We start from the raw sequence: 24,222 nt of genomic DNA on the forward strand, positions 1-24,222 counted from the left end.
TCCTGTCAATCTGTTTGGCCCTCTTATAGCAAAATATATTGACCTTCTGTCCTATATATTGTTACCTTAACAAGAGCAATTATAGATTGACTGCTTGCCAAATACTAATTATTTCCTTGGCAATTAACTTAGAAATCTCGCTATTTTTTTAAGTGGGCATAACTGTTTTCGAGGAACTAACTAAACTGGATGACTTGTCGGGAAGTTGGGGGTGCTGTTTCAGCCAAATGACAAGGTGGACCAGCAAATTTTTGAACCACAGGTTAAAACTGAGTGTTGTGCTTTTACTGAGATTCTAATCTGAAAAGTAAAATAAATAAATGGATTATAACTGAAGGAAACTGTATTAGGCTATCTTCCAGTTTCATACGTAAAATAATAAGTGCTAGTTATAAGAAATAATGAAAAACTTTGTAGAGTTGAATTAGATGTATTACCAAACCAAATCAGGGGCATAGTAGTGTTTAGTTTAGACATTTTTAGCAGATTTTAGCTCCTCCTTCGATAACATGAATTTATCCATAAAGAAATTCATTCTTGCTGTAGCTGTGCCATTTTAAACGAGTGTTTAGTGTTTAGAGTTTGAAAAAAACAGTGCTTGTGCATCTATGTTACTATGCTATTTTTAATAGTCTTTTCAAATTAAATTTAATTTTTATGAAATTTTTGTTTATTAAATTTTTAGGTGAAAGTACAGAATAGTTACAATACGACCTCCTTCCCATATTAAGAATGGCTTTCTAAATAACAAAGTTATTTTAGCACAATAGCATAGATGCACAAATAATGAAAAACCTTTAAAGGAGTTTCCTTATTTACTCGTATTAATCTTTGTGGATTATCTGATTTTAAAACTATAATTTTAGAAGAAAAACACTGCTTAAAAACAATTACTCCCTAAAAATAAAAGAAATTAAAATTTGACACTAATTTCTCCAAAGTATTTTTTATTAAGTAGAAAAACTTGAAAATTTACATGGTTATGTTTCGTAAAGATTGTGTAGAATAAAATTGTATGGACTATTTTTTTTTTTTTAATATAAAATTGGAGTACTACTATATTTTAATAAAAATTTCAAATAGAATTTGATGTGAAATATTAAGTTGGTGCAAAAATAATGTTTTTTACGTTCATTTGAACGTCAAAAAATGCCATTATTTTTGCACCAACATAATAGAAAAACAAATTAAAAAAGATAAAACAAATATGTTTAAATTCACTGCAGACACTTGAAATATTATAAGATATATTTTAAAGAAGTCTTTTTCGTTTTTCCTTTCGAAATAATTAAGCCTAAATCATAATGTTTTCAAATTAAATAATAAACAAACGTTAATTTTTAATATCAATAACGAGCGTGTTTTGTGATGGTGAAATCTAAAATGTTTCCACCCAAAAAAAAGTTCCTGAAATGAAAAAGTGAATTTGGTCGTTATTGTTTAAAAAACATAATTTTGCCTTTACAGTTAATATTTATTTTATTAATTCATTATCCCTACTCATTTTATTTAAAAATGTACTTTAAAATATATTCTAAATAATGATTCCATTTTCTTAGCAGTATGGATTTTTTTTGATGATGGGACGTTCTTAACAATACACCAAAAAACTTTTAATCGCTTCAATTTTTCAACTTTTAAAGTCATTTCCTCAAGCAAAGATAACGATTTTAAGAATAATATTTCATGTAAGTCTTTTCTATGTCAATACCCAACTATCATCACCATTGCCTCACCGGGGTTCCAAAATCGACGTGCCCTATTGCCACATATGGGCAGGATCTGCTAGAAAAGACTTGTCCTGCCTTGATAGGGTTCAAAATAGACTTCGTGGCCTGGTGGGAGATGTTCTTTTCTCTTTGCTGCAACCTCTGTCTCACAGAACAGATGTTGCGAGTTTGTCTCTGCTTTATTGCTATTTTCATGGAAAATGATCGACTGAGCTTCAATCTATGGTCCCCCCTTGCAAAACTTTCACAAGAAACACTCGTCTAGCTGAAAACACTATCAATAATTCCCCCCACTCTTTATCTGTGCCTAAACCTAACATAGATTCCATGATCAAAGCTTCTTTCTTAGAACTGCCTTCCGTTTTCTTAGAATTGCCTTCCGTTTTCCTGCTTTCCAGCTGTCTATAATATGGTTGTCTTCAAGTCCAACATGAACAAGCTTCTGATGAGCCATTCCATTTAAGTTAACAAACTTACCGAACTTCCATTACTATCGATTACTATATTGTCCTTTTGACTACTGTACACTCTTGAACCCTTATCCTTGAGTAGCCTCTCGGCCTTGATAAGTGGTGCCGCCTATGTAAAAAAAAAAAACAACAAAAAACGTCCATTTTACACGCTGGCATGTGTTGTGTAGCTTTTAGAAATTGACTTCTAAGCTAATCTATCTCTGGCCAGGTCTTTATTTATGTCTCTTTCTCTTAAATCCTTCTTTATCACGTCTTTCCATGTTTCCCTTTGCCTTCTTTTGCCAATGGACCCTGCTACCTCAACTGTTTTACATCAACTAACCAAAGCGTTATTTTTTTTCAATGTGATCAAACCAATAATGTCTCCTGTTCACATACTTCCCTATATTCTCCTGATTTCTTCTCAGGTCATCAGATCTAAGCATGTCTTGAAAACTAGCATTACACATTTATCATATTCTCATCTCATTTCTCTCCATGCAACGCATGTCTTCAATCGTCACTTACCAGGTTTCACCTCCGTACGTCCACACACTATATGCACATGCCTGATAGATACTTCCTTTAGCTGACAGTGGTAATACACTGCAGTTTCAAAGACTATTGCTATAGAAAACTGCCCCCCTCCCCTGTTAATGGGAACAAATATAAAAACAAACTGTTATAATATTTAAAAAATCTGCATTTCACTGATACGAGGGGCGTGCAAATAGTAATGCCCCTGACCCACTTCCAGTTGTCTGATCTAGCTGAAATTTTGCATGTTCAATGATTTATATCTCTACGGGTTATGTGGCAAATTACAGCTCTGAACTAATTGTGGTTTCTGTTTTACAGGTGTTTGAACTGAGTCAGGTGTGAAATGGAGCCTGTTGAATGTCGAGCAGTGATCCGGTTTTTGTATTCGAAAGGACGCACACCACAGGAGACTTTTGATGAAATGAAAGAAACATGGTGATAATACCCCATCATATGACCTTGTAAAACGCTGACATCGTGAATTCAAACATGGCCGGAAGTCTGGAAACAGCTCCCAGACCTGGTCGCCTGCCTTCTGCCATATATGAGGCATCTGTCTATCAAGTTGAGGCTGCCATTTTGGAAGATCGGCGCATTACTATTCGCCAAATAGCCCAAAATGTCAAGATTAGTACAGGGTCTGTGGAAACTATCATTCATGACCATTTGCATATGCATAAGGTGTCTGCTAGATGGATTCCCAGATTGCTTACACTATTCTAGAAGCGAGAACGCATCGAGTGCTTGAGGATGAATTTGGAGATGTGCCAAGAAGATGAGTCAAAGTTTTTCAAAAGACTGATTACACAGGATGAAACCTGGGTCCATCACTATGATTTAGAGACCAAAGCCCAGTCAATGCAGTGGAAGCACTTGGACTCACCACCTCCAAAGAAGGCAAGGGTGCAGCCCTCCGCTGGCAAGGTCATGCTCACAGTCTTCTGGGACCAGGACGGAGTAGTGATGACAGATTTCCTGGCAAAGTGTAGCACAATTACAGGAGCCTATTATGCTTCACTTTTGAGGAAATTAAGCGAAGCTATCAAAATCAAGAGGCGGGGCAAGATCAGCAAAGGTACCCTCCTCCTGCAGGACAACGCTCCGGTCTACAACTCTCGCCAGATCAGAAGCATGAGCGTGTGGTTATGAATTCCTCCTCCATCCTTCCTGCTCTCCTGACCTTGCACCCTCTGACTTTCACCTCTTCCCAGCCATCAAGTTGTTTTTGAAAGGAGGGCGTTTCCCAGATGATGTAGACTTGATTTCTGAAGTCACATCGTGGTTGGAGAACCAACCTGGAATGTTCTACAAAAACGGTCTCCAGAGCTGCATCAAACGCTGGAAGAAATGCATAACTCTAGGTGGTTTCTATATAGAGAAAGACTAATAACTGTGCCAAGTTTCATTGCTCTACTGCTATGTGAAGTGGGTCAGGGGCATTACTTATTTCATGCCCCTAGTAATATTCCGGAGAATTAAAAAAGATATTCAGTCAACATCTGCTAAATCTAAGCAAAAATATGCAACTGATGGATATAATTGTTAGCTAAACTTACTTAGCATTGTCTGGAAGTCTTTTAACTGTCATTATTTTTTAATTATTTATTTATTTCTATATTTTACCGTTTTCTTTTTTCTTAAGTTTTTTTTTATTTAAGATATGAGTAATTTATTATTAAAAAATGGATTTTCAAATTTAACTTGAATTCTTACAATATAGTTTAATCATTAGAATAGTTAATAGAACCAATAGTTACCGACTATTGTAGACACGTGAGTTTATGAAGATGAGAGATGGTTATTGAAGATTGGAGATAGCCATTTTGTTGAATTGGCTATCTACTTATCTACTGACTGATTGAAATGAAGGGGGGAAGAAAGTTACCAGGTTCCCATTAAAATTCCATCATCTTCTCTACAATTAAATATAATTTTATTTAACATTGTTGTCATAGGAATATAAGACTTCAAGGCAAGTTGATTTGGCAGGAGTGTATTAGAATAGAAATGTAATTGATTACAGGTTTTAAATTTATTCCTCCCATTTGGAGCTTGTGTTCTGTTTTAAATAATGACAGAAGACAATCTAAGAATCTGACTTCTTGTGATATGGAACTGGAACTAAATTTTCATACCCAAGTAGGTGGATGGAAATGAGTGAAAGTTATATATACCCAAAAGTGTTTGAATTGCCAATGTATTTCTGTACAAGTTTTAACATCCCTATTTTTACCAACCAAATTATAAGTAATTATTAAGTTAGAGATTGTGTGTACATACAAAAGAAATGGATCTTTATCAGGTAACTGCTACACTATAATTAATTTTTGTTAAGGTATAAATATTGTTTTCATCTCGATTTATTAAAATGTAAAAATGTTTAAAAACTTTAAAGAATTTTAAAACCAGAGGTTAATCACATTTTATTTTACAGTTTAAATGCTTCCAAATTCCTTTCAATTTTTCAAGGATCATGAAGTAATTCATTTTTTTTAACTATAAGAAAATAAAAAGATTAAAATGGAAGATGTGTTTAAAAACAAATCAAAACACATGCAGGTAGATTTAGGTTTGTTCTTAATTTTAAAAAAATAGGAATTTAAAAATTTATTTTATTTCACACTTGATTTCAATAAATATTTGAGTCATAGTAATATTAGTAATTATTATTATAGCCATGAGAAATAAAAACAAGCAAATACACAAACACTGACACATGTGAAGTTGTTTCATAATTTCATTAATATGGAGATTTATTTCAACTGCAAAAGATTTCTTTTCGTAAATAGCTTTGTAATCCGATTATGAATTATATCTGCCTGATTAGATTTTCAACATGTATAAATCAGTTTTCATTGAGTTAAGTAATATTTAATCAATACGAACCCATACCCCCTTGTTTGTACTACTTGTAGAGCAATAATAATGAATCTTACAACAGATTCACTGATTTTTATTTTTTTATATAAAAGAAATACAACCACTAAGAAATTGGAGTTTTCTGTTTCGTAATTTGTTTCTTTTTAAAATAAGGATTGATAATCTGTATTATTTGGATTATTCAGACTACTGTTCTCATCTTGGATATTATTGTTACAATGGTTTGGTTGGTGTAACCTCCAATTGATTCAAATGAACATAGAGCCATGACACAACGGATAAAAGTGTTAAATAATAATTGAAGGTTCAATCATCAGTATGGGCGATATTAAGACTATATTTCAGAATTACTCCTTTTATCCAGTCATGATCGATGGAACAAGATCAAGCTACCTTTGTGGATTGAATAAAGGGTCCATTCAAAATTTTGAGCAGATTTCCAAGTTTGAGAAGATGCATCTGAAGAAGGTCGGAGATTATATCAGCTGAATCGTTGTGAGACCAACGTTTAAGAGAAAAACAATAATCTAAATAATTCAGTTAATATACATTTATATTATTTGGATTATTAACTAACTACTGTTTTCATCTTGAGTGTTATTTTCATGTTTATGCTAGTGTAACCTCTGATCTTCTTCAGATATTATCTTGTTGAACTCTGGAATCTTTCTGTTGAACTTCGGAATCTGCATAGAATTTTAAATGGAACCCTTTATTTAATCAACAGGGATAGCATGCTCTCGTTCTGTCAGCTATGACTGCACTGAGAATTGAACCTTCAAACTCTAGAAGCATGTTACTTAGAAATTAATTTTATCTAGTACTTTATACAATATGGCACAGATCCTTACTCAAAGTTGTGGCTGATGGATCAAAAGCACGCTACCCATGTGGATTAAATAAAAGATTCTGTTTAAAATTAAAAATGAGAACAGTAGTACAAATAATCCTTATAATACAAATTATCAATCCTTATCTAAAAAAATCATAAGCATAACATACATTTGCAGTTTGTTAAAATATGTGATAACTTAGCAAGTTTTTGTTATTACTTGTTCCAATTCTTTAAGATACTTGTTACCTTCACTGCTTAATGATGTGTAGAGATCTGATGATACCTAACCTAATTTCTTGATTATATGTCCCAAAGACTCAAATTTAACTCCTAATTGAAAAATATGAGAATGATAGGCTGAATATAATTGAACCTCCCCCATCCCGGTTTGTATACCACTTCCCCCTCCTATTGAATTAGGAGTCATTACCTACAGGGACACTCAAAAAACGAAATGTAAGAAGCCCCCAGACGTACCCCTCCACCGTACTGTATACCGATACTCTATGGCTGACTGGGATAGCTTCCGTACATTCATATCTGATTTACCTCTGCACTCCATGTTTAAAAAGGATGTGTCCTCTATAGTATCAGATCTGACCGAATGGTTAATTGTAGGCATAGACCAATTCATACCATCCAAAAAATTTCAACAAAAACCTAACAGCCAGCCATGGTTCTCCCCAGAATGTGCTGCTGCTATCGCGCACAGAAATCACTTTTTCCATAGCTACCAACGTAATAGATGCACTGAAACTAAAGCTGCTTTCAGGTCTGCCAGCAACCACTGTAAAAGAGTAATAAAAAATGCAAAAGAGCTATATGCCCAGTCTGTTAAATCCAAGGTAGCTGATCAGCGGCTTGGATCCCACCAGTTTTGGCAAATAACAAATAGGATCCTGAACAGAAGTGTGCGTTCTATACCAACCATTATAAATGGACCAGAGGTCATCTCGTCAGCGTCAGACAAGGCCAAACTATTTGCAAAGAACTTTACAGCTAATTCTACCCTATGCGACGAAGGCCATCAACTCCCCATATTTCCTCCTATAACACAGAACAAGCTGGGTAGCATACAAATATCCGTGCATGAGGTCGCCAAGCTAATAAAGAACCTAGATTCCAGTGAAGCAACTGGCCCTGATGGCATCCCAATTATAGTGTTAAAAAAGCTTCAAACAGAACTTGCTCCCATACTTACGAAACTATTTAAGCGCTGACTTTCCAACTCCCTGGAAGACCTCTTCAGTTTGCCTTATATTTAAGAATTCAGGTGATAAGTCATCTCCCTCTCAATACAGACCTATAAGTCTCCTCTGTGTTATGAGTAAGTTGCTGGAATCCATATTAAATAGAGAAATAGTCAACCACCTCAGCAGGAATAACCTTCTTAGTGACACACAATATGGTTTCCGCTCTGCAAGATCTACCGCAGATGTGCTGACAGTTATATCCCACAGGATAAGTGAATCTCTTGACAAAGGCTTTCTTTCTAGGGCAATTGCTCTTGACATATCAAAAGCCTTCGACAAGGTATGGCATAAGGGTCTACTTCACAAGATTTCCAGCTACGGTATAACAGGAAATGTTTTCTCAATCATTAAATCATTTCTCTCCGATAGGCTCATAAGAGTAGTGGACGATGGACACAAAATCGGAGGCCTGCAATATAAATGCTGGAGTCCCCCAGGGGTCAATCCTGGGCCCAACTCTCTTCCTGATCTACATCAATGACCTCCCTAAACACATACTTAAATCATTCGTTGACATCTATGCTGATGACACAACCATCTACGGCAACACATCAAAGGCTGTAAATGACAAAGTTCTCTCTGATTCTCTCTCCTCTGATCTCGATCGCGTGGTTCAGTGAGGGAAGATGTGGCTGGTTACCTTTAATGCATCCAAAACCAAACTCCTATCCTTACATCATCAACGCTCTGATCCCCATCTGGCATCAATTGTGATGGATGGCTCTCGTCTGGGAGAGGCTCCGTGTTTTGACAAGCTTCTGGGTTTGACCTTTACTCCTGATCTGAAATGGAACACGTACATCAAGTCTGTTGCCAAGGTCGCTGGAAAGATGGTGGGATCCTTCTACCGCTCCAGAAGTATCTCACTACTGATGCAATTCTCTATCTATATAAAAGCCAAGTACGTCCAAGGATGGAATACTGTTGCCATATCTGGGCAGGAGCTGCTAAAAACAGCCTATCCTGCCTTGACAGAGTACAAAATAGACTTCATGGCTTAGTGGGGGATGCCCTTTTCTCTACCCTGCAACCTCTCTCCCACAGAAGAGACGTTGCGAGCCTGTCCTTGTTTTATCGTTATTTCCATGGCAGATGCTCGTCTGAACTCCAATCTCTGGTCCCCCTTCGCCAATCTTTCACGAGAAACACCCGTCTAGCTGAATCCACTGTGAAAAATTTCCCCCACTCTATATCTGTACCTAAATCAAAACGCGGATTCCATGAACAAAGCTTCTTTCTTAGAACTGCACGCCTGTGGAACTCTGTTCCGTCTGCCTGCTTCCCTCCGGACTACAATTTGGATGTCTTCAAGTCCAATCTTAACAAATTCCTAATGAACCGCCCCCTTAAGTAAACACTTCAGCAAATCTCCTCACTAACTTAATGTACTTGCAATAACCCTTATCCCTGAGTGGCTTCTGGGCCTTGATAAGTGGTGATCACTGTGTAAAAAAAAAAAAAAAAGAAAAAAAAAGGCAGTTGAGCAGCGAAATGTCTGTTCACATTACACTTAAATTTCTGCATGTTAGTACAGTCGGAGAGAATTAAAAGCCTAACAATTTGAGGGAATAAACTTTCAGAGTAGAAGGTTCTCCTGCATTGGGAGACATCTATAGTAAAAGTGTTGGATTTTGCTGCTTGTTGGGTTAGTCGGTGTTATCATGTTGAGGGGGATACAAGCGCTACGTGTTTGTTAGGGCACATTCTATTAAAGTACTTGTAAAACAGGCATAGGGATGCAATTGTAATGAGGGGGCAGCTTGATTAATAGTACAGGGCCTATTGGAGGCTCATTTTTGGACCCTGTTCAATAGAGAAAGACTAGTGATTGATGCATCCATCAAAATGTGGCAACAGTACTCCGTACATGGACGAATTGTGACCTTGTTGTAGAGATATATAGATGTGAGTAATTTCCTAGTGCAGTAGAGGGAGCCCACCCTCTTTATAGCAGCCTTGACAATATCTTCTATGTATTTATTTCAATTTATATTACCTGTGAATGTTAGTTTAAGGAATTTGAATGATGATCTCTCAGCTAGTGTCATTATCCATAGCAATTAGTAGTTTGAAATGTTATTCGTAATTGTTGAAGGAAAGGAGCTTTGTCTTAGTAGCATTAAACATTCAAAGGGTCAGAAGTGATGATCAGTGGCTCAAAACTACAACAGCTGAAAGATTCCAGCCAATATCTCTTTGCTATGTGCAGGAAAAGAATGGGATCTAATGGCATATGATGCAGTCTATGCATACTATGAGTCCATAAAAAAAAGTAGTCGCTTGTCTTAAACGCTTCCATTAAACTACAACTATAATTGTAGAATGTGTCTATGGCAAGTATGTTCACTTGACTACCAACTTGAAACTGAAGTGAAGTTGGACAACGACTGTCTGGAAGTGGGGAAACTCCTTTTGTTATCTTGCGAATATGTTTAGTGTTGGAGGTAGTTGCGAGTTAAGTTTTATCATTAGAGTAAAATCAGCATTGCCGATTTTGATATTTGTTTTACTAGTCCTAAAGGCCACTTGAGGATAAGGATTAATGAGTGTCAAGTGGCCAATGAGACAGCATCATTATAATTGGTAATGGTGGAAATTGGGCAAATTTTGATTATTTAAGAGGGCAGCTCAACAAGAACTTGTTTACATTAGACTTGAAAGTGACTATGTTATAGTCAGCTGAGAAGCAGCCCTGCAGTATTATATTCCACAAATGGGTAAGTCTAGAATAGAATTCGAGCTGCAGGTATATAGTGGTAGTGGTAAAAGTGAGATGCTCTATGGAGGTGAATACTGAATGTCCACTTAGTTCTTACTCATTTGTCTGCAACATTCTAACAGAGCAATAATCAGATGGATATGTAATGTTATATCAGACATGGAATATTCGCTTTAACATCCTGAATATTTGATGATGAGTTCTTGATGGTGAGATAGTTACATTGGTTTGGTCATATTGAAAGAAATGATTCTTGAATAAAAAAATGCAGAGACTTTCAAAAGAAAAGTTTGATGATCCAAGGAAACTTAAATGCAAATGATCAACAAGTATTTTAGACAATGGAATTTGAACAGAATATATATTAACCAAGTCCTGCTCAATGGACAAGAAATCCTTTGAGACTGAGGCAATTTTGCAGAGATGAGAATTTTCTAATTTAAAAACTGACCTTGTGTCTAACTTTACTCATGTTGTGGCAAGTAAATAGGTACCGCTGACCAAGGGAAATAAAGTGAGACAATGGGTGATGATGATGATGATGATGATAGATTTACAGAAAAATGAAATTTGTATGAATCCTTATAATATAATCTTTTGTTGTTGGCAATAATTCCCCTAATTCCTTCTAGAATCAGGTACTTACAGAAAGGACCATGTGAAGGTTGCCTGCATCCATAAGAGAAAATGGTGCTGTGAAACCGATGTGATTCAAACTTGGCACACCCAGGTCATCAGGTCATCATCCACTTTACCACTGCCACCTCCTAATCTACAGTGGAAATTGTTCATGATAATAAGGATTTTGATTGTTATTTTTCTTCACTGGTTTGTCTGTTTTATGGTATATCAACCTTTTTTGATCTGCTTAAAGCCAAACGCAATATTTATTGATAATTTTAAAAGCCATCATCATACCTTGTTTAACGTCTGTTTTACACGCTGACATGTGGTGGATGACTTAGAAATTGATTCATAAACTTACCTATCTCTCGCAAGATTCTTATTTATTCTTATTTCTTTCTGATCGATCTTTATCACATCCTCCCATGTTTTCCTTAACCTTGCCTTATGAATTGACACTGCTACCTCAACTGTTCTATAGTCACTAACCCTAGCATTCACATTCATCCTTTCAACATTGCCTTACTATCAAAATTTCCTATTTTGTACACATCTCCCTACACTGTACAGATTTAATCTTCTTCTGAGATCATCAGATTTAAAGCTTGTCTTTAAAACTGACATAAAACATTCATCATATCAATCATTCTCATATCATTTCTTTCCATGCAACACATGTCTTTAACCTTCACTAACCAGATTTCACTTCCATACAACAGTTTCTCTGTCTCTTCCAATTCTATCACCCAGGTAGCAAAACTTCTGAACTAACTCAATAGATTCATGATCCAGAATAATTCTCCACATCTGAGTTCTCACCCATCTCATTGTCTTACACATCTTTTACACAAACTGTGTGTACACTTAAACACAAGTTGCTATTTTTATCCATATCCCATAAAGGACTGCAATTGATCTGATTGGATTTAAATTCAACAAAGCTGCTATCAGAGTCAGCTGCAGTATCTATTTGGTTAATCATGCATTCCCTTTTTGTTTAAATATACCTGATGACATTAATGTCTATATTAATAAAAGTGTGTGGCCACTTCTCGTACATCTGCCTGTGTTTCTTGCCACTACGTGACAGTCATTTATTGTGTAAAGTGTCCAAAAAAATCTTATTTAAAAAAATAATTTAACTACCTAAATGTATGTAACAATAATGCCTTTCTGTTTCTTCAGAAATAAGTCAGTCATAATCTTTTGTTAATAGTTGAAAAAAAGAATTACTTTGTGACTTTTTGAAAGTTGAAAGAAATTTGGTAGCATTTCAACTGCTTTAAAATTCTTAGGAAATCCTTATTTGGTTGAGATTGAAAGATTTTTACAGGTATTTTTTTCCTTTTCATTTTAAAAATATTAAAGAAAAACAACATTTGTACCTTAGCAACAATTAGTTAAATATTTTCAAAATAATTAGGTTGGTGAAAAAATAATGTCGATTTTTGACATTCAACTTTAAAAGATGATAACTCCTTTCATAATAAACTTTATTAATGAAAATAAGAACCATTAGAATCGACACATTTTTGCCAAACTAGTTTATTTATCCCATTAGCATAGAAATCCAGAGTCCTGGAAGCGATGAAGACATTGAAGGCTGATTCGGTATCATTTCTGCTTTTGAAGCATTTTTCACGCAGGAAGTTGCCGAGATGCTGGAAAAAGTAATAATTGGTGTGCAAAGTGAATATGAGGCAGAGATGAGGTAGAGTCTCATAGCCCAATTCGTTCAGCTTCTGCAGGGTCAGTTGAATAATATGCGGGCGAACGTTGTCATGGAGGAGAATTGGTCCCTTCATATTGACCAATCTCAGGCACATACGTTGGAGCTTCTGGTGCATTTTATTAATTTATTGGCAGTACTTCGCCATTATCGTTTCACCCATATTCAAGAAGCTGTGATGGATAAGATGGGCTGCAGACCACCAAACAATCACCATAACCTTTTTTGGTGCAATTTCGTCTTGTGGAGCTTCTTCGACATCCAACCACTATTTCAAACGTCGCTGGTTGTCGTAGAGGATCCACTTCTCATCACATATCACAATCAGGAGCATAGAAGACACCTCAAAACGACAATTTTTTTGATTATCGTTCAATTCATGCGGCACTCATTTATCTAACTTTTTTGACTTCCCTATTTGCTTTTAATGGCGAATGATTGTTGAGTGGTCGAGCTCAAATCCAACAGCAACTTCTTGTATGGTTTTGCGAGGATTGGCTTCAATTAAGGCTTTCAAATGTTCATTATCAACCGCAGTTGGCCGGCTGCGACCATCTTCATCTTCAAAGCTCTCGTCACATTGCAGAATTTCTTTAACCACTGTTGTGCCTCACGTTCGTTAGTGGTTTCTGGGCCGAATGCATCATTGTTATCACAAGCTGTCTCGCCAGCTTTTCGGCCTAGTTTGAAATTGAACAAGAAAATTGTGTGGATTTGAATTTTGTCCATGCTGTCGAAAAGCTTGCAAAAAAAATGAATGAAGAGATTAAGAATGATAACGAATAACACAGTTCGATAAAGTGAAAAATGCACTTCAAAATGATATATAACATGGCTATTTATACCAATGAATTAATTCAGAAATCATATATAAAAGTAACATATGAGAGAAAACGATATTGTTTTTGCACCAACCTAATAGTTCAATTAATGACCAAACAATAAGGTAATGGTGTAAAAATGTAATATTTTCCAAATTTCACCAAAATATATTCTTAGCATCAATAGAATTTTCTGCATTGAAAATGTTAAGGGATAATCTTTCTCTTAAACAATTTCTGACTTGAAATTTTGGTTGGTTTTTATTGGTTGATTTTTTTTAATGATATATCAATCCTGTTAGATCATTTAATCTCATGAAAGGTTATTTATCATAGATTTTTATATATAGGTTATTTCCAGCAGTATTGGATCATATGGGTTCTTTTTCTTTTTTTTTAAATGGATAGTAATAGGAATCTATTATCTTTCTTCAAAATTTTTGTAAAGTCGTAAAATTTTCAGAAAATTGAATATATTGTCTACATGAACTTTGTTTAACAGATCCTTTATACTATCTATTTAGTAATTTGAAATTTTACAGGTGACCGTTCTTTTGTGGGGTTATTTTTATATCCCCTCCCCCTAACTAATCAATGCTGTCAATTTTTTTAAAAACATGTATATGTTTAAATAAATAACTTTGGGAGATAATTGCTTGTATTTTCCTTTGTTTGTTAGAAAGAAAAATCAACTTCTAGTTGAACGGGCTCCTTATTTTTGCAAATTTAAAAAATACATATATAAGTAAAATATTGTTCATCAAGCAAATTTCTTTAGGTTAAATATTTGTTTCATTTATTATAGATGTGGTAGTAAAAATGATTTATTAATCTAATAAATGTTTGAAAAATTGGCAACACAAAATATATTATTTTTGAGAGGTATGTTGAATAGTGGGCTTCTGTAGTTTAAAGATAGCTTCCGAAAAAAAAAAACAAAAAGAAAAATATCCGACTCTTTGCTCTGCCCACAAATTAAAAAATTGTTTTATCTTTGAAATTTAGTGTCCGTATGTACTTTTGCCCAAGTTGAACAATGGAGTATACTATACAGAGATAGAAAACAGAGGAGATAATTTTATACTGATTGCAAATATTCAAGTAAATCCAGTTATTTTTATTTCAGGAATAATTGAAGTGGCAATTGGATCTCAAACTGTATAAGTACTTTCGATATTAAAAAAATATTAATATTGAAAAAAAATTGAAATTCAGAAGTTTTTTCTTTTTTTAATTTAAAAAAATCTGGATTATTACACATTTGTGTTACCATAGTTTGTAAGTTAAGGAGGCGTGGCTTTGTGACACTTGCAAAATTCAAAAGTTGTTGTTCATCCCTATGTAATGATTAAATTCACATTTTAAAATCCTGTTTTAAAAAAGGTAAGAATATACTAAGAATATCAAAAGAAAAATTGAAAGTATTTTTTATGCTCATTTTAAATATTTAATTCCGTTTTCAAAAGTGTTTTCAATTATGAACATTTTCATCAACCTTTTCTCTCCATTCGCCAACCTAATTTTTGCTTTTGGCAAGTTTTTGTCAACCTGGAAGTTTGCCTAAAAGTTAAAGAATAATAAAAAAAAAAATTGAAATAGAAGGCGCCAGCTGTTGAAGTTTAACTGATAATCAGCTTAATAATTGCTGACTTTGTATTTTATTTAGAGACTGCATTTTGTACAGAAAATCATGTGTGAGTGCTTACATTTATTTTAAGGCTCTTCATCTGAATGAATAACGCATGAACTCCCAGGATAGAAATGAAGATATTGGGTGTGCACAAAATTTCCATAATTTTCTTTTCTTTTTTTTCTTTTTTAAAAACATCAAACAGTTTTCATTTGTTGTATTCAAAAATTTTTTTTTGCATTTCTCCACTGAATGAAATTTTTATTTATTTTATTTTATTTTATTATGAGAGATAAATCCTTTGTGTTTCGTATTTTTTTTTAGGGGGGGGGGGATAAAGGTATACTTTTTTGGGAGGGGGTAATTACATCTTGTTTTATGATCTTGCTACACAGTTTTATATATATATATATATATATATATATATATATATATATATATATATAAACTCCAAAATGTTCTATAATGGTTTGATGAAAGTATATGGCCCCAAGAGAAGTGGACCATTTCCAGTACTTAGTATTGATGGTTCAACACTGTTGACTGAGAAGAATGAAATATTGTTGCGGTGGAAACATCATTTTGAGACAGTGCTAAATTCTACCTCCACTGATGATGAGGGTGCAAATGCATCAATTCCTCACTGTCTCATACTGTCACATCTTACTGTGCAACCTTCTTTAAAAGAAATCATCGATAGTATTAAGCAATTGACATTAGGTAAAGCTCCTGGGAATGATAGTATTCCACCAGAAATATACAAGTATGGAGGCCAGAAGTTGATTACAAAGCTACAACAATTCTTCAAAATCATCTGGAGAGATCGATTTTAAGGATGCAAGCATAAAACATTTGTGCAAGAATAAACAATGTCAACAGTGTTGGGACAATTCTCATGGGATCTTCTCTTCTTTGTATTGCTGGAAAGATTTTGTCTTGTTTAATTCTGAATAGATTCAACGAATATCTGATTGATGATATATATCCTAAATCACAGTGCGGCTTTAGATCAGCACATGTTCTTTTCCCTATGTCAAGTGACTGAGAAAGCACTGGAAAAAAACAGTAAATTGACTTAACTAAAGCTCACAATACTGTTAACAGAGAAACACTTTGGAAGGTGTTAGAAAAACTGGTGATACTTAATGAGATGTTCAATGTCATCATATTTTTCCCTGAAAGTATGACAGGCATTCTGGCCTCAGATTGGAATGCTTCCGATTTATTTAACATCTCAAATGGTGCAAAACAAAGATGTGTCCTTACACCAGTTTTTTTTTTTGCTCTGTACTGTTTCATTATGCTTCCACATGCATATAGTGATTTTGATAAGTGTTCAATTGATAATAATACATGACATACTATTTGCAGATGATGCTGTTCTAGTTACGACATCATATGCCAAAGCACAAGAGCTTGACAGTAGATTTTCTGAAGCCAGTAAGGCATTTGGACTCACCATAAGCATTATGAAAACTGAAATAGTTCATCAGCATTCCCTCAATCGACAATAGATCCAAGATGTGAAACAAAGTCCATCAGTTCATTCTTTTTCAGACAACAGTATTACAGTAGATGGAAAGAATTTGAAATATGTTAAGTCTTTTACGTACTTAAGCAGCAAAGTAAACTCAGATGCTAATCTTAACCGAATTGTAAATAGTATTGCTAAGGCAACAGCAACTTTTGTTAAACTTAGACACCAACTGTGAGATGAAATAAGTGTAAAATTGGAAACTAAAATTAGTGTACCCAGTTGTTGGTCTCACGATTTTTTTGTATGATGCTGAGACCTGGACTCCCTACTTCATACATATCAGACAGATATTTTTCACAAAAGTTGTCTTTGTACAATATGTGGGCTTACTTTAACAGATAAGGTGACCAATGTTGACCTCTTTGTTAAGTGTGAAATCAATGGAATGGAGGCAATTCTGAAGCAGTCTCAACTATATTGGTCTGGGCACATAGTCAGAAGAAGTGATGATAGAAAGCCTAAAGCCCTGTTGTCCATTCAGTTTAATTCTGGAAAACGACGTGTTGACTGCCCTTGTTAAGATATAAGGATAAACTTAAGAATAATCTTACAGCAATATGTATTTTACTGTCTACTTTTGAACAAACTGCTTCTGATGGGAAACTGTGGTGATTAACATGTTACAATGCACTGATGAGATTTTAATATGAAAAAGTACAAAAACTCAGAGAAACAAGAAAAAGTAAGAAAAGACTTGGCTGTCACGCCATACAGCATTGCATCCAACCATTTTTCATGTATAATTTGTGGCCAAATTTGGCAGTACTTAAATCCCATGAGAAACATAAAAACTGAAACTGAATCTAATTCTGAGATGCTCATATGTCGGAAGTGACAGGAGGGTTCAAAGTATATAAACTAAGACTGATAATTACCTTGGATGGTTGGTTAACTGGGATTTTTTAAAATAAAATTTCTAGTGAAACCTAAAAATACATATTCTGTTGTTGTTTCTTTTTAATGATTGGTCACTAAGACTGATTTTTTTCTGCTAACACAAGATACATATTACACACATTTTCTCTCTCTTTCTTCCTCTCCCTTCCTCTTTATAGAGGATACACAACAAAAAATCTATTTAAGGTCAAAGGTATTTTCTATTATTAAAGTAAATTACTTTGACCTTTCCTCATGAATCATTTTTCTATTTGTTTCAAACTATTAATGCCATTGAGAATTAATGGTCAAGTTTCTGTTTAACATCCAACCGTTTTTACATATTTCGATACAATAATAGTAAAAACATATTTTGCCTCAGGGAATGAACAGCTGAATTTCTGATGAGTAATAAAATAAATATCCTGTTATACTCATGGGTGATGATGGTGTGTGCATGTATGTGGTGGTGTTGAAGATGATAAAGATAATGATGCATGGTTTAGTTTAGGGTCAAAGAATAAATTTTTTCTTACTAAATTTTAGGTGTCATATATGCAGGACAACACCAATCTAGATAATATAAACTTTGTGGGAATTTGTTTAGTAATTGTGGAGTTTTAACTGGACATACATACAAATGCACATACATCTGCCCTTTATATAATAGACTAGCATGGATACCCAGCATTGCCTGGGACGACATGGAGTTCCGTTTAGACACACCTGCTATACTAAATATATTGAGAACTTTTTCATTATTATGTGTTGACTACATTGATGATACCTTCACAACAATTTAAAAAATAAAAGATACGGTAATTCTACTTAAATGGACGAAAACACGAAAATGTAAAAAGAACTATATGATAACCTCTCCACCAGATATTTCAGCAGAAGGGACATGAAGAGAAGAAGCTATTCTCCAGATATTGAGCAATTTTGTTGCCTGTAAGCTGAACCCCCCCGTCTTCCAAAAAAAATAAAAATAGCAGGAAGTGCCCATGCGACTGGGGGGAAAAAAAATGAGCCACAGTGGCCAAGCTTGAACGTGAGATGCAAAAGAGTGAAAGAAGGCAAAAACTTATGGACAAATGTTTTTGTTCACATGACCTCGAATGCTTATGACGTCATGACGTTGCAAAATATGCATTTTAAACATAGTTTTAGTTTAATATGCGTGCAACTCTTGCAAAAAAGACATGCAAAAAACGAACCTCTCTTTCAAAAAGTGGTCTCGTTAACGATCACAGAATGAATCTTTTTTTCTAATTTTCACATATTATGCATCCGGAACATTGCCTTTTCAGATGGCACCAGTTTTGACCCAGTCAGAAGCAGATGAAAAATTTTTTTAGCATACATACAAACACATACAAACACACAGGTTGTCTTTATCTAATAGACTAGCAGGGGACCCAGCGTTGCCCGGGTGTGGAGAGGTTTTATTGTAAGGGTATTAAGCAACCCAGTCCTAAAAAATATAGCAGTGAAAAAAAAAAATTAGCAGTAGTAGCCATACTCGAACCTTTTATGCTAAGAGGAAAAAAGAGGTGAAAAAAAGCAAATACTTTAGTTGTTTCACTTACGCGACTTGTGACGTCACAGGCCTTCGAAATAATGTCTTTTATACGTACGTCGAGATCGGTAGGCAGATGACTTTGCAAAAATATTGATGCTAAAAACTGATTCCTCCTTGAAAAACGCCCAGTTGATGGTAAAAAAATTAATGTTTCATCTGAGAGATGGATTTTCCTAGCAATACAGATTTTGTCAGTGTTCGTTGCATGTGTCAAACGTTTTTGGGAGACATACAAACACACACACAGACATTTTGCCTTTTATATATTAAACTAGCAGGGGTACCTGGCATTGCCCAGGTTTGGAGAGGTGGTGTGGTAATGATATTGAACAGCCGTAAAAAAAAAAAATAGATGCAGTAGGAAGCCCGAGTGGAGAGAGGTGTGGAAATAAAAAAGTAGTAGGCAGGCAGGCTCGAACCTGTAACGCGAAAGAGGAAAAGAAGGTGAAAAAAGCCAACTGCATAGTCCTCGCGCCCACCAACATCACCGGAATTTTAAATAAGCTTAGTCATTGCAAGGCATATAATGGCTTTGCAGAAATGTTGGTGAAAGAATTAATGTTTTTGGACAATTTTTGAATATTTGTCTTCTGAGAGACTGATGTTTCAAATGATACCAATTTTGTCAGTGTTTGTCACGTGTGTCAAAAGTTATTGGTAGCCACGCGCACACAAACATACAATTTCCCTTTTATATAATAGATTAGTGGGGGGTACCTAGCATTGCCTAGGTGTGGAGAGGTGGTGTAGTAAAGAACTTCGGGGGGAGGGTGAAGGGGGAATCAAAACAACAATAGGCAGCCCGGGTGGAGAGAGGTGTTTAAAAAAGTGCTAATAGACAGGAACCTCAAACTTGTAACGCGAAGGAGGAAAAGGTAAAAAAAGACCTAACATCTTAACTGATGCGTCCATCGCGAAACCGGAATTTGTGAGCATTCGAATATAGGGTAGTCAATCCAATGGAGACGATGACTTGCAAAAATATCGATGCAAAAACCAATGCCTCCTTGTAAAAAATGGCCTAGTTGAGGGTGAAGGAATTAAGGTTTTTGGCTAACTTTTTAATATTTGTCCAAGAGATTGAGCTTTAAAACGATACCGATTTGTCATGTTCCAATGCATCTGTTCGAAGTCTTTGTGAGTTATACAAACACATACACATATATACACACATTTTACCCTTTATATATTAGACTAGCGGGGGTACTCAGCATTACCCAGGTGTGGAGAGGTTTTATGGTAAAGGTTATTGAGCAACGGAGCCCTAAATATATTTAAAAAAAAAAGATTAATCAACCCCCTAAAAAAAATGAAAATAGCAGCGAGTACCCGTGCGATTGCAAAAAAAAAAAAAAAAAATTAGCTGCAGTAGCCAGGCTCGAACCTGTAATGCGAAGGGAAAAAAGAAGGCGAAAAAAAAAGCTAACGGTTTAGTCCCCACACCCACCGCGACAAACGATGTCAGTAGGTTTTGAAATAAGGCTAGTCATTGCAAGACCAAAAACATTAATTCCTTCACTTTAAACGGGGCAGTTTTCTACAAGGAGGGGTCGGATGGTTTTGTAAAAATGTCAATAAAAAAAGTGACCCCTTCTTTTAAAAAACGGTCCACTTGACAGTGAATGAATGAATGTTTTGCGCCAATTTTTGGATATTTATCGGTCGAGAGACTTAGTTTTGAAACGATACCGATTTTGTCAGTGTTGGTCGCGTGTGTCTAAAGTTTTAGCAAGACATACATACATACACACTAACAGAAAGGTGAGATTTATATAATAGACTAGCAGAGGTACAGGCGTTGCCTGGGTGTGTGTAGTAGTAAGGACCCTCGGTGTGGCGGTGGAATTAAAAGGTGTTAAAAAAAAGTGGTATAGTAGCAGGGTTCCCTAGCGTTGCTTGGGTCGAGTAAGGAACCCGGGGAGGAGGGGGGAGGTGAGTAAAAATGAAATAAATTGGTATTAGCGGGAGGGAGGCGAAACAACTGTCGGCAGTTTGGGTGGAGAGAGAAAAAAAATGTGATAGTAAGCAGGCAGGCTCAAACCTGTACACGAAGGCGGAAAAAAAGAACATGATGTCTTTGCCGATGTCTCTACAGTCCGACTGGAAGTTCGGAATGTTGAAATTAAGCGAAGTCAATCCGACCGATATGATGACTTGCAAAAATGGCAATGCAAAATACCGACCCCTCCTTGTAGAAAACTGCCCCGTTTAAAGTGAAGGATTAATGTTTTTGGCCAAGTTTGCAATATTTGTCGTCCAAAGGGTTGAGCTTTAAAACGATATTGATCTCGTGGAAATCTGTCACCTCTGTCAAAGGTTTTTATGAGACATACAAACATGCACACACACACACACACACACACAAACACACACATTTTGCTTTTTATATATTAGACTAGAAGGGGTGCCCAGCGTTGCCCAGGTGTTTGTAGGTTTTAAAAAAAAAAAGTATTAATAGGCAGGCAGGCTTGAACCCACGACGCAAGGGCAGAAAGAAAGTGAAAGAAAACCTGACATCTTACTGCTATGCCATGACGCAAACGGAAGTGTAAAACGTTGAAATTTAGTGATGTCAAGCATTATGTCATAGCGGATCGTGAAATGACTGGCTGTAAGCTAGTCAAGCTACCGCATTTATTTCCCCATGATGTTAGAGAAAACCAGCTCCCCCAAAAAGGGAGAACTCTGGCAGCGTCTAAATAAATAGCAATTGTCTGATATGGAGGGTTTTTCCCCACATTGATCAAACCTAATTGACTTCAAGACGTCCCAGCCCGGAAGGCCAGACAGTCGACTTTGCTTCGATCAGTTTTACCTTATTTATATGAAAAAGACAAACAAACACTGGAAGCCAGGAATTTTTTTAAAACTCAATCAAATAAAAGATAGCGACAACGTCCGTTCACAAATTGGAGATATTACGATCTAAGGAGTATAAAGAAAGTTCTCCATAATAGTAACCTTGTCGAGAACCCCCATAAAAAAAAGCCTTTCGTGAACATACACAAACGTGCACACTCATTTTGCCTTTTATATAATGGACTAGTGGGGGTGCCCAGCATTGCCTGGGTGTTTTTCGGTGTGTGTGTGTAGGAAAAAAAATGTTTTGGTAGGTAGATAAGCTCGAACCTGAAGCTTTGAGGCAAAGTCATAAAAGAAGACGTGACATATTACTGCTACGCTAAGAGGGCAGAGGAAGTAAGAATCATTCAAATTAAGCGATTAAAAAATGCAGGTGCATAAACGAACGTCTGCTTTTCTAGGTCAAACTTCATGCCATAGAGAAATGAAATCATGCAGTTAATTCTGGCTTGTTAAGCTTTCTGCGTATTTGTTGGTTTCTTCACGATGTTGGAGAAAACCAGCTCCCTACAAAAAGAGGAGAATCCAAATGAATAGCAATTGTGTGATATGAAGGGGTTTTCCGACATTGATCAAAGCTTATTGCTTTTCTGGACATCTCTGCCACGAGTGCTAGGTAGACGCATTTACTCCAGATTCAGTTTTGCATTTTTATACGAAAAAGCCAAAAAAACATGCGAGAGGAAGAAATAGCATGAAAATAGAGTTTAAAAGTCGCTCAAATAAAAGATAGAGACGACCTCCATTTGTAAATCAGAGATATTATAATCTAGGGAGTATATAAAAAGTTCTAAGACGTGGTACCCCCCCTCCGGGCCCCCCCCCCTCCCTGAAAAATTCTTTGCTAGACATACAAAAAAAGTGCACACACAAACACATTTTCGCTTTTATATAATAGACTAGCGGGGTGCCCGGAATTGCCCGAGTGTTTGGAAGTGTGTGTGGAGAAAAAAAAAAGTGTTAGTAGGTAGGCAGGCATGAACCTGAAACCTTAACGTGAAAGTAGAAAAGATAGTGAAAGAAAGTTAGGGTTTGGCTGTAAGCCAGTTTTAAACTTTCTGCTTTCCACCGTCGTGGGGGAAATCAGCTCCCCCCTTCTTGGGGAGAGCTCTGGCAGTGTCTTAATGAATAAAAATTGTCTGATATGAAGGGTATTCCTCACAGTGATCAAAACTGATTGCCGTCAACACCTGCTGGCCACGAAGGCCAGCTAATTACTTTTATTTCAAATAAGTTTCGCTTTTATGCAGAAAAGCCGAACAAATATGTGGAGAGGAAAAAATAGTGCAAAAATAGCATGTAAAAGTCGCTCAAATAAAAGATAGAGACAACCTTTTGTAAATTAGAGATATTATAATCTAGGGAGTATATAAAAAGTTGTAAGACATAGTATCCCAATGAGTGCTGTCCTAAAAAAATCTTTGCCGGACATACAAAGAAAAAAAGAACACACACACTAACATACATTTTTGCTTTTATATTATAGATTATAATTACATTAAAAAATAAATAGATTCTGTTTCAAATGTAGGGATATCATCAGCATTCGATGATTGCAGAAAATTAGGCTGTCAACATATATACTGACTATATAAGCTTTAAAATTAGTCCTCTTACATATATTCTACTTGCATATGGCATATGCACATTGACACATCAATTCTCATTAGATCACCAATGTTGAGCCTGGCCAAACTAAATAGATAACCATTTGAGAATATCAGGCACTGTATGTGGAAGGAATGTGTGAAATCTATCTGAAAAACAAATAGGAAAGAATACAGTTCTGAAGATGCATTTACACTAAAAAGAAATGCTGAATCAGATTTTTATTTTTTTCTTTTATTTATTCCTTTGCGATGAAGTATCAGACAATGTGCAGGTCTGAGTGGTATATTTGGTAGCAAGTACTTGAGTATAACCTACTAATCCATGCATGTGTTGGCACAATGTAAGAATTGCCCTGCCCTCTCATCCCTGGGCTAAAGTTTTGTTCTCAATAAGGTTGCAAAACTTTCCAAATGTAAAGATATGGTGCGCTCATATTATAACTTAGCACATGTGTGAGAAAAATCAGCAGCAGCTATGATAGCTGACTAGCGAAAATATTAGCAGTAGCAGCCACCTTAGCACATGCAAATTAAGCAAGTGT

General features: G+C 35.5%; 1 protein-coding gene and 1 long non-coding RNA gene across 2 annotated transcripts in view; both read left to right on the forward strand.

Moving 5' to 3' along the window:
* Positions 1 to 24,222, forward strand: part of LOC145261018 (uncharacterized) — a 174,720-nt gene that overhangs the window by 59,477 nt on the left and 91,021 nt on the right. The window lies entirely within an intron of this gene.
* LOC145261021 (uncharacterized) overlaps positions 1 to 24,222 on the forward strand; it is a 30,859-nt gene that overhangs the window by 5,740 nt on the left and 897 nt on the right. The gene's annotated exons all lie outside the window — the stretch shown is intronic.

Source organism: Euprymna scolopes, chromosome 37 (genome assembly GCF_053919585.1).
Source record: "Euprymna scolopes isolate OS-2025 chromosome 37, ASM5391958v1, whole genome shotgun sequence".
In the NCBI taxonomy this organism is placed as follows: domain Eukaryota; kingdom Metazoa; phylum Mollusca; class Cephalopoda; order Sepiida; family Sepiolidae; genus Euprymna; species Euprymna scolopes.